Source organism: Poecilia mexicana, unplaced genomic scaffold, assembly GCF_051168715.1.
Source record: "Poecilia mexicana isolate PSO_F unplaced genomic scaffold, ASM5116871v1 scaffold_15, whole genome shotgun sequence".
Taxonomy (NCBI): Eukaryota; Metazoa; Chordata; class Actinopteri; order Cyprinodontiformes; family Poeciliidae; genus Poecilia; species Poecilia mexicana.
In genome coordinates this window covers 5,037,517-5,050,327 of record NW_028263384.1, presented here as the reverse complement: position 1 = coordinate 5,050,327, position 12,811 = coordinate 5,037,517, and the positions used below count along the sequence as shown (strand labels likewise).

The 12,811-nt window shown below is 40.4% G+C and overlaps 1 long non-coding RNA gene across 1 annotated transcript; it reads right to left on the bottom strand.

Annotated features, from left to right (window-relative positions):
* Window positions 1-2,293: 2,293 nt before the first annotated feature.
* LOC106908412 (uncharacterized) lies at window positions 2,294-3,399 on the bottom strand. The gene is made up of 4 exons (XR_001415813.2): window positions 3,248-3,399; window positions 3,083-3,170; window positions 2,887-2,998; window positions 2,294-2,525 (listed from the first exon to the last, which is right to left on the bottom strand). It is a non-coding gene; the product is annotated as an uncharacterized LOC106908412 (long non-coding RNA).
* Window positions 3,400-12,811: the final 9,412 nt, after the last annotated feature.

Genomic DNA, 12,811 nt, shown 5'->3' with positions numbered 1-12,811 from the left:
GGAAATAGCTGACTTCATTTTCAGCGAGATTTACTGTCAACCAGACGCAGTGAAATTTTACTGCAACAGTACGATTGTTTTGGGTTATGTACATAACCAGAGCAGGCGATTTTATGTATATGTGCATAACAGGATTCAGCGTATACACCAGTCTTCAAAACCTGAGCATTCCCCCGGAGCAGAATCCAGCAGACATGGCATCCTGGCCAGTTCATGCCTCCCAGCTATCCTCCACCATGTGGCTCTTTGGACCAGCTTTCTTCCACAAACGCTATCAAGGTAAGGAAGAGATCACTCAAACACATGAGCTTGTTATCTAGCTTGTTATCTGCGCAGTATCTTGGCTGTGCCTAGAACTGCACATTTCTGGACTGAGATGTCTGATGTTGTTATCTGGATAGATGAAGACTTTGATGTGCGACCAAGTGTCACATGCTATGTTACAAAAACTCAAACTCTCATTTGAGCGGCAGGTTTGTGGATCCATCCATCCGTCCATCCATCCATTCATTCATTCATTTTCTGTGCACCCTTGTCCCTAGCAGGGTCAAGAGGGGTGCTGGTGCCTATCTCCAGCAAACGTTTCAGGCGAGAGGTGGGGTTTACCCTGGACAGGTCGCTAGTCTGTCGCAGGGGTTTGTGGTTAGTTGGAGGTAAAGAACTCATTAGCTCTATTATTCATTCCTGCATCACCTGCCATAAACTCAGAGGCACAGTCATGGAACAGCAGATGGCTGATTTGCCCCCTGAACGCGTGACAGCAGCGCCACTTTTCACATTCATAGGTATGGATGTTTTTGGGCCGTGGTCAGTTACTACCAGACAGACGAGGTGGCCAAGCAGAAAGTAAGCAGTGGGCTTTGCTGTTTACATGCATGTCTACCAGAGCAGTACACATTGAAGTTATTTCTACTCAGGATACATCAGGTTCCTCTCAACTTTTAGATGTTTGATTGTGGGAACAAAACCTTCTACTGATCACACATTTTGACAAGAGGCAACTAGTGAGTGTTTGCTTGTTTGGGAGCCAGCATGCTAGCGCTAGCCTCCATGATATTGTTTGGGCTCTTTTTGTCAGTGCAAACTAACTTTATTTGAGTGTTTCTATGTCACTTTGAAGCATTTAACTAAAAAGTATTTTGAATGGTGAAATACTATTTCCATTGTGTGCTAAAATGGAATATTGAGAAATTTAAAAATGAATATGGACTACTCACAGGAGTTTAATTATTTTTATAGTGTAAACCTATTTACTATAGTAATAAGAAAAAAAACATATAATCTATTAATATCCTCCTGACTACCACTAGTTCATTTTTGACCTCTGTAGAGGACATTTCTAAACTTGAATATCTCCCACCCCCTGCATTCTACTGAATTAATTCCTTTTGGTATCTGGAGAGGACATTTAGGGCTTTTCAATGATACCGCATGTGAAGGGGTGGGACTTTTGTACGTACCTTCTTCTAGTTCATAAAAATGGCGTTCATCAGTAATAGATTTTATGGGAAGAGACAAAGTAAGTGCATAAAACCTTTTATTACCTTACAAAGACTGTGGGATTTAAAAGAAATGATGATTGGATAATATTTTTTTCCTGGTATATATAATATATTAATATAACCTATTAATATAATAGATTATATTAATATAATGATTTTTGATGTTGATAAGACTCAGGGTTTTGAATTATCAGGTCTGTTTTACACAAGCCAGGTTCCTGTGGAAGATCCTATTCCAGATCTTGTTCCAGGACAGGAGACAGGATCTGCTCCTGTCTGTTGCCAAGCGGACCAGACTGGCAAGCTAACCATCCATCAAATCAAGAGAAACGTCACATCCCTTCAACTCCTTCCTGTCTGGTAGGAGATATTCAAACCCACAGCCACACTTTCATTCTTACTCTGGACTGAACTGAATTGGATCCTTTTCCATCATCCTGATCACTTCCATGAAAAAGTTGAATTGTTAAATGTTGCCTTGGATAAAGAAAAAAAAACATTTCTAGGATTTTTTGGACTATTTGAAGTACTTCTCTGTATATATTGTTGTAAATATTATTTAATACACTTCACTAATTTTGCACTATTCGGTTGTCTGTGTTTTAACAAATTACCACTCCCTCCAGCAGTCGAGCCAGGAATTTTCTCATCTGACCTCATTAACTAACTTATAATTCATTCTAATATCCATATATGTAATATCTTACATAAAGAAAAAAACAACAACAAACAATTCAGGCTGCTGCACCCTCCACCCTTCAAACCTTTCCTTTCCAAGAAACAAAAGTAGATTTCTAAGATTAACATTTTATTTTCTAATTATGTTTTAGTTGAGTGCAATGCAATCTTTGTAGGAACATGTTTTATGACAATGTTTTTCCTTTTTGAAAAAAACTCAAATTAGAGGTGTGCATAAAAGGAACATCTTTCTCAGATATAACGAACACATGAACAGCTTTGGCTAGTAATTAGGTGCAAAAATTGAAAGATTTTTTTCCCCCTCTTCTCTCCATTTCTTCACTCCTGCAACAAGAAGAAAATAAGACATAATTACAAACAGTACAAACACATTTCAGCAAAACCATAACACATTTTCAAGCAGCTTACAGTTAGAAATTACAACCAAAATGCTTCAGTTGTTAGGTCTAGATTCATGCTTTTTCACATAGCACCAGATTGGTTTGCACAGCTTTTACTCCATAATAAAATAATCATTATCAGGTTATCTTTAACTGCTACGTTAAAACCTGTTTGATGATCTGAAACATTAATTGAAAAAAAAAATCACCACAACATCTGGAAGGTAGAAACATTTTATCGTGAATGTTTGAAATGTTTTGGAAAGAAAATGAAAGTGAAAGAAAGCGATAAATTTTACACTCACTGAGAAAACTTTTAAGATTTTGAGAAACGCTCCGTGATTGGTTCAGGGGGCACAGGCTTCACTTCTCTCTGTTCCCCTCTCATTTCTGCAAGGGCCACATCTTCTGGAACAACTGAGACACCAAGATCAAACAAAGTTTCTGTAATAATCCTCAAGTTTCGTGCAAATTATGAAAAGGCTAAAACAAGGACTGTACCTGGTGAGTCCCCATGGGAATGGACGGACATCAACTCAACTCCGACAACAACAACAAGGAGTAGGAACAGAACCAGGACTTTCATTTTCTTTGAGAGGACATGGACGATCAGTCGCACAACTGGTTTATGATAATCAAAAACAGAAGGTTGAAATGAAAGCTCACCTCAGGTGCAGCGCATTAGCTGGGAGTTATCAGCGGATCTAATTGTGATGGGCTCTCAGAGGTTTTGGAGTTTACACATACCGGACTAACAGGTATGAAAATGGGTGCGTCTCTAAACTATTTTAAGAATGTTACCCAGTCGACTGCCAGTCCAAATGTGTCCCTGAAACAGTTCACTCATTGTCATTTTAAGAACAGAGAACAGCCTATTGTGTGGCTTAGCTGGTGAGACTGAATTGTTCATAAGACTTTCTCTTCATTGTACTTTTCTAGAAGCTATAACCAACAATAAGTTCATCCATTTTACTTACTTATGCTTCTGTCACCAAATTAAGGCTTTAGCAGAAGTATACTTCAAAAACTCTGGTTAGGTACACCATCCAATCATAATTTATGACAGGTTATGAATATGAATATGAAAATAGGGAGAGGGGAAAGGGAGGAATTTCACACCTCTTCACACAGCTCTCATTGTCTGTACTTGTGTCTGAAAGACACCTATCTCCTACTTTTCAGTCTAATCGACTTGCATCTAATCGAGTTGTATCCTCTCCTCTCTCTGTCTCCTGTGTCTGAAAGACATGTCTACTGTTCTTTTGTGGTCTATTCGAGTTGTCTCCTCGCTCCCCATTCTTTGTACTGTCTGAAAGACACCAACTGTTGGGAACTGGGGTTTTGCCTCTTTGTGGGGATTTTCTGTTTGTATGCTGCTTCCCTCGGCATCCACTAGACCAGAGGTTCCCAAACTGTGGGGCGCGCCCCCTAGGGGGGGCGCGGGAAGCCGTCTGGAAGAAAAAAACAAACAAAAAAACCCATGAACGCTGTATGCGCTGGGTTTTTACCTTAGAATGGCCAACTCTCTGTTATTCCTCTGTCAATTTGATACAATAGGGGCTTCCGCACTTCCCATATCTGTGTCCTCTGTCACTTTTATCAGTTGTTAAAACTGTTTAATCCGTTGTTAACATGTCGTAACCTGTTTTTCCGAGCCGCCTTTAAACGCAACATGAGCGCTACGACGCTCGCGCTGGGTTTACACCTGTGCAGCAGTGAAGGAGACCTGCTGCTGCTGTGCAGAGCAACGCAGGAGTGTGTTAGAATCATGGCAGTAAACCAGCAAAACGTAAAGAACTATTCACAGTTTTCCCCCCAAACTAACAGACTGTTGAGTCATGCTGTTGGATGCAGGTAAAGTTAACTAAAAGATGACTAGCTAGCTAATATCAATACAGCACCTTAAGCTTGTTAACAAGTAGCTTAGGCTACTGGTGTTGTTGTCTATGTTCAGCTACGATTCATTTTGCCCCCCAAAAAGTTGATTTCCGCCCCCCCTCCCCTTGTTCATCTTGAGTCAGGGCAGAGTATAACAGAGAGTCTCTAAGAATCCATCCCCCACCCCCTTCGCTCACACACATCGTTCAACCAGACAGCTATTTGTAAGCCATTGGGGGAAGGGGGTCGGGGGGGTCAGAAATAGTTTGGAAACCACTGGGGGGGCCCAGGAGAAAAAGTTTGGGAACCACTGCATTGAGGCTCTTTAAATGTGTATATATTAGAAATTTTAAATTGACATTTGTGACTGTATCCAAAATAGACCAGAGTGTATTTGCTTTTTGTGAGGGAATGCAACACTTAAGAGGAAATGCAATACTTTGTGCCAAATCTACTGGTGCTTTTTTTTTGTTTTTCTAAATAAATTCATTCATATTCAATCTGACACAGAAGATGCGGTGTATATGTCACAGAATCCAGATCACTGTGTGGGTGTGAAAGCTGACTGAAAGAGGGCAGAGGATGACACAGAAGACTGGGAAATATGCGGACGAGCTGCAATGAGACCATGAAATTAGGGAGAGCCAGCGAGCACTAACACTTAAGAAAAATGGTTCAGCGATTAAGAGATCAGTGGGCAGCTGGGGTTGGAAGGCAGAATGTGGACAAGAGACAAACTGAGTCAGATACGATGGATTCCTGACAGAATTTGGAGCGATCTAAAGCGATAGAGGGATAAGAGGGCTGAGGTGACCTGACCGGGGAATACTAAATGAAGCTGACAAAAGAGCATCTGCCATTAGAAAGGCGGAGCCGGTGATATTTCAGTCAGCTTAAAACCCGACTCTGGGAACCACACAAGCTAATCACATCTCTGAAGATGCCAGGACTAACCAGCAACGGGAAGTACTGGTGCACTGACAGTGACATCATTCGAATGAGTCAGGAGCAGGTACGTCTTACTAGATAATGCTCCCATGGGCGTAGCGAGGTTTGCCGGTTGATGAGGCTGAAGAGCCTGAGATACGTGGAAGTGAGCGTGGCTGTCTCATGGCGCCGTTCTCTTGGAGGTGAGCTGGAAGAGACGATCTGGGCGAAAGAGCGAGTCCACAATGAGATGAGAGCAGAGAAGAGCCAACGAGCGTCAGTGGTGGGAAGGAAAAGGACGGTAGATCGTGGAGAGGACCAGCACTTGGGAGCAGGGGTCAGCCCTAGGGAGCCGCAGCAGCAAAGTGATGGTGAGCCTGAGCGGGGAACCATGCAGAGGACAGAGAACGTGAAGGAGGGAAGAACAGGAGATTTCCAACTTTTCTGCCACTGATGGAGGCCAAAGGAAGGCATGATGGGGGTAGGGAGATCAGCGAGGAGTAGCTGAAAGTCAACATGGCCGGTGGCCGGGGGATATTCCCTGCTGGATCTGAGCCATGAAAAAAGGGAAGGATGACCGGAGGGTGCTTCTGCGGGCCAATCAGGGATGGAAGGACCAGGATCACTGACAGAGAGTAGGTAGCTGAACTAGCTGACTAAATGTCGGACAGGTAGGAAAAGTGTGCACATAAGCTCGGTTGTTTGGCCTTTTGAAGGAGCTCTTGCATGATGATTGGCTGGGGCTGGGGCGGAGCGGCGATCCAGTGCCGGTAGGATTAAGAGAGTCTCACAACTTGAATTTACGCCTTTTTTCCTAGTTTATATTATGTCTGTAATATAAACTAGGAAAAAATGCTAAAACTTTCACTTGGTATTATATCTATACTGAAAAACATAAGTTTTTTTCTTTGTAATTTCTAACCAAAGTTATAAAGAGCCAATGTGGAAGATAAAAAGAGCCACTCATAGCTCCAGAACCACAGGTTGCTGATGCCTTGGGTGCCAAGTTGAGGGGTACTACTGCAAACAAGAAGAGAGAGGAAAGGAAGGAGAAAACAGTCATTATAGTAATATTGTGCAGCCCAGCTGCGGCAGGTAAGTTCTTAAGATGCGAGGAGCGATCCGACTGCCAGCCGTCTAAATAGAAACTGTCAATGATTCTTCAGTAGAGGAACACGGGCAACCAGTGGGTAAAATCCACAATGTCATGAAGGGAAACCAGAAAGCCAGGAACTCGGGTTACACAGTGGTTAAATCTGAGGCATCACAAGGAAACACCTGAAGGTGAGGCAACAGGAGTATATTACTTGAAGTAATCTCAGAGAAAACTCAGAGAGCAACCTCAGAGGGAAGCAGACTACCATAACTGGCAAATCCTCAGCCGCTTAAGTGCTGGCAGCCAGCTCCTCATATACTCTGAGATGATGAGGTGATTGAACACAGGTTCACTGACACCAATCAGCAGGCACTCCTTCCAGGTAGTGCAGCCTCTAGGCATCGTCTAGTGCAGTGGTTCCCAAACTTTTTCTCCTGGGTCCCCCAGTGGTTTCCAAACTATTTCTGACCCCCCCGACCCCCTTCCCCCAATGGCTTACAAATAGCTGTCTGGTTGAACGATGTGTGTGAGCGAAGGGGGTGGGGGATGGATTCTTAGAGACTCTCTGTTATACTCTGCCCTGACTCAAGATGAACAAGGGGGGGGGGGGAATCAACTTTTTGGGGGGCAAAATGAATCGTAGCTGAACATAGACAACAACACCAGTAGCCTAAGCTACTTGTTAACAAGCTTAAGGTGCTGTATTGATATTAGCTAGCTAGTCATCTTTTAGTTAACTTTACCTGCATCCAACAGCATGACTCAACAGTCTGTTAGTTTGGGGGGAAAACTGTGAATAGTTCTTTACGTTTTGCTGGTTTACTGCCATGATTCTAACACACTCCTGCGTTGCTCTGCACAGCAGCAGCAGGTCTCCTTCACTGCTGCACAGGTGTAAACCCAGCGCGAGCGTCGTAGCGCTCATGTTGCGTTTAAAGGCGGCTCGGAAAAACAGGTTACGACATGTTAACAACGGATTAAACAGTTTTAACAACTGATAAAAGTGACAGAGGACACAGATATGGGAAGTGCGGAAGCCCCTATTGTATCAAATTGACAGAGGAATAACAGAGAGTTGGCCATTCTAAGGTAAAAACCCAGCGCATACAGCGTTCATGGGTTTTTTTGTTTGTTTTTTTTCTTCCAGACGGCTTCCCGCGCCCCCCCTGCAATGGCACGGCGCCCCCCCCTAGGGGGCACGCCCCACAGTTTGGGAACCTCTGCCTCAATGAATACATGTTGACAGCTTCCGCGTAAGGTGCCACGGGTGCCACTGGCTACTGCGTAAGGTGCCATGGGCTGCAGCAATCTGCTACTGGCACTTGGCTACTGGCACCTGGGACGGGTGCTACTGCCCAGCAGCACAGGGTCCCGGACCAGCCAGCCTGTCGCAACCTGGCACAGGGTGCCATGACCAGCTACAGCTTAATTACAGCAACTTCTTGCTTCTTTGACATATGCCAAAGCTTTTGTGTCAGACTGAAAATGTATTATTTTATTTTAAACAAAAAACAAACAAAAAACCAAATGCATGCACCGTCACGGATTCGGTGACATATACCGCAGCTTCGTGTCAGATTGAATATGAATGAATTTATTAAAAAAAAGAAAGAAAGGAAGAATAGAAAGAAAACATTGTTTTCTTTTGAGTTTCCTCACAAAAGTATTGCATTTCCTCTTAATTGTTGCGTCCAAATGTGCAAATGTGCCCTGGTCTATTTTGGATACATTCACAAATGTCAATTTTAAATTTCTAAAGATCCTCATTTGAAACTGGGGATCTTTAAATCCTCAGTTTTAAAGAGGAGGCAACTAGACAACCCCCCCGCCCGACTCCCTAAACCCAAGGGGTTTGTGTGGTGCAAAAAAAAAACTGATTGAAAATCGACTAGTGAACGTAAACTTTGGCATTCAGACAACACTTCTGAGCGCTACACAACTGAACAGGACACGTAAAAACAGAGGTATTTTTGTTTTATTGATCTTTGTCTCATTAACATTTGAAACAGAAACATTTAAATTTGACAAACAGAAGAAATCTGTAAGAGGCTAAATGTTTTCAGATAATAGATTCACAACATTTTGTCATCAATATAATTGTGCAATTGTAATTGTATAATCGGAAAACCTGCTGAAATAATCAGTTTTGTAAAAAATATTTTTTATTTTGTTATCTGGGATACCTCCAGTCTGTATTTTCTTGATTTATCTGTCCTCAATAGCTAAACACATTGCTCAATAAGAGAACTTCAGCTCTTGTAATTCATACTTTAAACCACAGGGTGGACACAAAGCGCTGCCAGGTTTTTTTGAACCAGTTTATGCTCATTTTCTGTCATTTACTATTTCAGATTTAGTTTCTCCATACACATTAGGAATATCACAACTGCAATAATACAACAGGCAAACAAACAACAATTAATAACATGGGTCAAAGTTTGCTTTCACCTTTAGTAAATCACTGTTTTGTAACAACAAAACAGTGATTCTTGAGAAATGGGACAAAATGGGTTTAAATTTTCCCCCCAAAAATTTTATTATTCTTCAAGCTTATGTATACAAATATGACAAATAATGATTTGGAAACGTAAAGATGCTAAGGTGCAGGCTCCCAGACCCAGAACTTTGTCAACACCATCTGACAAAAATAAATGTAATGTTAGACTCATGGGTGTCCAGCTACTGTGATTCTCCTTTGTAGAATAATCCACAGAAAATAATTGAGCTCGTTCTCAGTGTCGAACATTTAATTTTTTTCCGCTACACCATCAGCTGTCATCGAACTCAGCTGACCGGCACTCAGCTGTTTCCGAATGTTCGCTCCTCTCCCCCATCCGGGGAGCCTTTCACAATAAAACATTTTACATTTCATAACTCCAATTTTCACGCTTACAGTAATATAATTTTTTAATGACCCTATTAGTAACATTTTTACTCAGTTTTACAGACAAATGCTTCTCAAGAAACAAAAGAAATATTTAAAACAAAAAACATAAAGTCCATCTGATGGAGCTGAAAGTGCATGATGGAGTTGACACAGAACTGAAAGTGGTGACAAACTAGTGAGTAAAATGAAAAACTTGATACATGTGAAGTAATGCCATTTATGTAAAATACATTAAAATTAACTGCACATTTAAGTGAGATTTGTCAACACTATCATTGAATGAGTCACACTGTCAGTTAAAAACTGATGGAGTGACATCTGAAGGACAAAACGTCAAACTACCTCAATTTATATGATGTTATTCTGAAGGAGGCCATATTGTAGCTCATCAGGTCCATGAAATCTTTACAGTATACCAAAATTAAGCATTTATTTCACAAATTTTCATCAAAGTTTTGTAAATTGTCAGTTATGGAGTTGACACATTATGGTTGTGATGTTCAATTTAGGAATAAAACAGAAGAAAAAACTAAAGAGTAACATATACCAACCAGAGCTGCCTAGCTCTCTTAGCAAAGTAAGAAAAGAGAAAATGTCATGGGGTCCTTGTAAAGTAGGTTAGGCTCAAGGATCAGAGGTGAGCAGAAAATCAGGACCAGCCACTGCTTCAGTTTCTTCCAGTCATATTTTTTTTTTTATTCAGTCATTTCTCAGACTTCTCTCCCAGCATTCAAAAACTCACTGTTTTTATACAAACTTGGCACCACACCTGTGCTTGATTGGACACAGCCACCAAGGAACAGGTCAAACAAACAAAATCTAAACAAAGAAACACCAAAACTACAAATCAATTTACAAACTCCTACATAATGAAATTATCTGCAAAATAAGTTACATAATCCAAGATAACTCAAAAGATTATTTTTAAAGAAAAACAAACAAAGCAATACACAAAAGAAAAACCCTCTAATTGGTAGAACCCAATAAGGTAATCACTGACATCATCCAGCCACTTAACCAGGAAGTACTGGGTCGGCCCCTCCCACACTCCTGCAGATCTACAAGGACAAATGATGGTGAGTTCAAAGAAAAAATAAATACACCTTGAAACAAATTCAACCCACAATCCAGAAATAATAACCAACCTAAACATAGATAGATCCTGCAACATAATGCTAACACAAACAAACCCGGGATAGTAAGTAAAGCAAAATTGCAATGTTTACATTAATTATTATAACCAACTATAAAAATAAGTGAATGAGAAAATATAAGGGACAAGTGGTGAACATAAACTGAACCACTTTGTCACAGTCCTCAGAAGTTCTGATGCCCACCAATACTGCCTGATTTATTTTATTATTATTATTATTATTATTATTATTATTATTATTATTATTATTATTATTATTATTATTATTATTATTATTTTGCATTCTTTTTATGTCTGACAGTGTTGACAAAAACTTGGGACAAATGTCAACTGAGTTGGAACATATATAAAAATTATTTCTAATTCAATTTATTGATACTTTTATAATTATTTATTTGAATACTTATACTTAATTGTCATAATATATTATTTTACTATTTCTATATTTGTTTTAAACTATTATAATGTGTTGAGTTCTGTTTCAGGACAAGGGATTCCACCTACTACAAAGTTTAAAATGAAAAATATTCAGAAAACACCAGGAAAACATACATTGTTGTGCTCACATGTCCCAGGTTAGTTTAGTCAGATATTTGAAAAAAAAATATATGTTTGTGTATATTTTATTCAAATTTTGTGCTTCATGCATAGGACCTGTTTTGTCCATGTTCTCAAGAATCACTGAAAATATAAAAAAATATTTTTTTATTGATCAGTCCTCCTAGACTTGATTATAATGATCAAACATAAAGACAGTATTTTAATTGTAAATCATAGACGTAGCACACATTGTCTGTGTCCATGAGAAGCTGACATGCTTTCCGGTTTATGGAGGTAAAAACTGAATGGGCTTCCTTTATTGTCAGCTGCTAATCAATGGCAGGATGCTGGACAAAAGCTCCAGAGTCAGGCTTTGTTCAAAGTTAACCTTTTGTGAGCACTCTGGATTTCTACAGGGAAGAAAGCAATCAGTCTTCCAGAGGAAAACATTTCCTTAGGGATTATTTACCACATTTCTTGCTTTTTTTTCTTTCTGTTTTTATTGTTTTTTGTTGCCAAACCACAGCCTGTCTGTGGTTCCCCTCAAACGCTTAGTGACATGTTGGCTGTCTACATATGAGGCAGCTCTGGCTCTTTTAGTGGCTCTTTTGAACTAAGCTTTGTTCATTGGTGTGTGTGATGCTGTCTTGTTTTCATGATGGATGACTGCAGTGCTGCTCTGAGGAGGAATGAAGAGTTTTCAGTGACTATTCTTATGTAAGGCTCGCCAGTGTGTGTGAGTGGTCCTGCTTGAGGCGAGGAAATAAAATCCTAAAATCTGCCAATGTCACAGTCTATCCACTTTTCTGCTGCACAGGCATTCCATTTTCCTTATGACAAACACAGAAACACATCTGCTAAACAGACCCAACTGAGGGACATGAGACAAAGCAAACCTTGTGCAAATACACACATTTCACATTTATGTTCATGTTTAATTGTTTAGTGTGTCTTGCTTTTAACACTAGAACACAGAACCTGGGAACTGCAGGGAGTGTTTTGTGTGGAGCAGTTGTGGAAAATAAGTATCCAAGAAGCTGTAGATTAGAGTTTAGATTCGCTCTGCTCCGCTCAGTCACACATCTGACTTAATCTGCAATTACAGCAAGTGACAAGATGGAGCTGGAAGATTTTAAATAAAAGTTAAAAACAGAAGAAGTTACACTGGTTTCTCAAATTATGGTACTAAAACGAAAGCAGTTGAGGCTTAATTAAAGTAATACAGTATGTTGGGTTTATTTCAGGCTCAGGTCTTTAATTAAAGTTAATTGGTGTGGTCAGGTCGGGCTCTGATACAATGCCTGCAGATTCGGGCTGGGTCAGGCTGGATGGACAGCAGTTAGAATAATCGTTGTTTAGAGAAACAGAATTTTTGTCAAAAGAAATCAAGCTAACAACTAATCAGAGCAGGATTAACGGCTTCCATGTTAAATGCCTCAAACTTAACACTTCATTCACAGTTCTAACAAACATGCTAATTTTGCAGGGCTGTAGACAGTGCTGAAAATGAACAAACTGTCAAGCCCCCATCCTGCCTCATTTCATACAGGAGTTCACAAGTTTTGTAGCCTCTACCAAGAGCAGCCAACAGAAGATCAGACTCTGTGGTGTTGTTGTTGTCATGTTTCCTTAACATGTAAAAGGTCTCTGGTTCCAAACCAGACAACCCCCCGTCCCAATCCCTAAACCCAAGGGGTCAAGTTTATCACAGGATGTTGTAGGTGAACACACTGATCTGGGACATGGAGT